Source organism: Mustela nigripes, chromosome 3 (assembly GCF_022355385.1).
Source record: "Mustela nigripes isolate SB6536 chromosome 3, MUSNIG.SB6536, whole genome shotgun sequence".
NCBI classification, from domain to species: Eukaryota; Metazoa; Chordata; class Mammalia; order Carnivora; family Mustelidae; genus Mustela; species Mustela nigripes.
In genome coordinates this window covers 74,571,534-74,572,743 of record NC_081559.1, presented here as the reverse complement: position 1 = coordinate 74,572,743, position 1,210 = coordinate 74,571,534, and the positions used below count along the sequence as shown (strand labels likewise).

The 1,210-nt window shown below is 42.5% G+C and overlaps 1 pseudogene; it reads left to right on the top strand.

The window, feature by feature from the left end:
- The first annotated feature begins 593 nt into the window (after positions 1–593).
- Positions 594–1,210, top strand: part of LOC132014488 (stathmin-like) — a 43,975-nt pseudogene continuing 43,358 nt past the window's right edge.

Sequence of the window (1,210 nt, the reverse complement as noted above, 5' to 3'; positions counted from 1 at the left end):
CTAATGATAATGCAAGTGGGTCAAAATATTAACTATTAGTGAAAAGCCTGCTAAAAGCTGTATGGTAGTGATTTTTCTTACATTTGCAACTCTCTAGAGATTTGAATGTATATCAAAATGTAAAGAGAGAAAAAGAGACAAGGAGATGAGAAATAGAAAATGGAAACAAAAGGCAGAGGTAACAGAATGAAAAGGTGTAGCCTATGTCTAGAATTTTTTTTAATGGAGAAGAGACAGATGCAGGAAGGGCAGCATAAACAAGACTGATGAAAAGAAATACACTTGATAGATTAGAGTGAAGCAGCAAAATACTAAATACAAAAGAAAATCTTAAAAGCAGCCAGAAAGAAGAAAGACTACCAAAAGGAAAGACAATTGAGCTGACAGGAGGTTTCTAAACAGTAGCAACTCAGAAAATAATGAAATCATACCTCACAGTGTTGTGAGGAAAAAACACAAAACACTTAGCTAGACCTTTGTACCCAATTTAAGAATAAGGGAGAAATTAAATGCACATTATTTAATTCAATAAGCAAATTCTAAAGGATGCACCTCAAGAATTAAAATTTCCGTGGAGGAAGTGAAGAGAGGGAATGGTGAGCAGAAAAAATGTCCAGCATGCAGGAAACTATGGTGAAGGTGAAGCACCACACAGTGTCCCTTTCATGGAAGGTCTAGATGCTCCAACAACTAGAGAGTCGTCAGCTGACAGCCTTCATCTATTAGCTCCTCCAGGGAGTGCACAGTTAAAGAGCAGCACCTTACTCCAAGTCAAAAAGCAGTCCACAATGACTGATCCAGGCAGAGATATAAAGGCTGTGATTTTGGACAAACTTGGAACAACTCTGGCAGGCCATTTAGCTCCCGGTGGGGTCAGCTGGGGCCATCATCAAACCTGCATTACACAGCCCCAGTGCCTCCAGTTTCCTTTCCCTTCCTTCCACAAATGGTGATCCTGAGGGCATTCCCTAGTAAGCATCTAAGGAAAGGAGGGAGGGAAAGAAGTATGGGAGAAAGCAAAGAAGGGAGGGAAGGTAGAAAGGAGGGAGGGAGGACAGAAAGACGGAAGAAGGACAAACGGTTGGAAGGATAGAAAGAAGGAAAGAAAAGGAGAAAGGATGGGACGCCTGGGTGGCTCAGTGGGGTAAGCCGCTGCCTTCGGCTCAGGTCATGATCTCAGGGTCCTGGGATCGAGTCCCACATTGGGCTC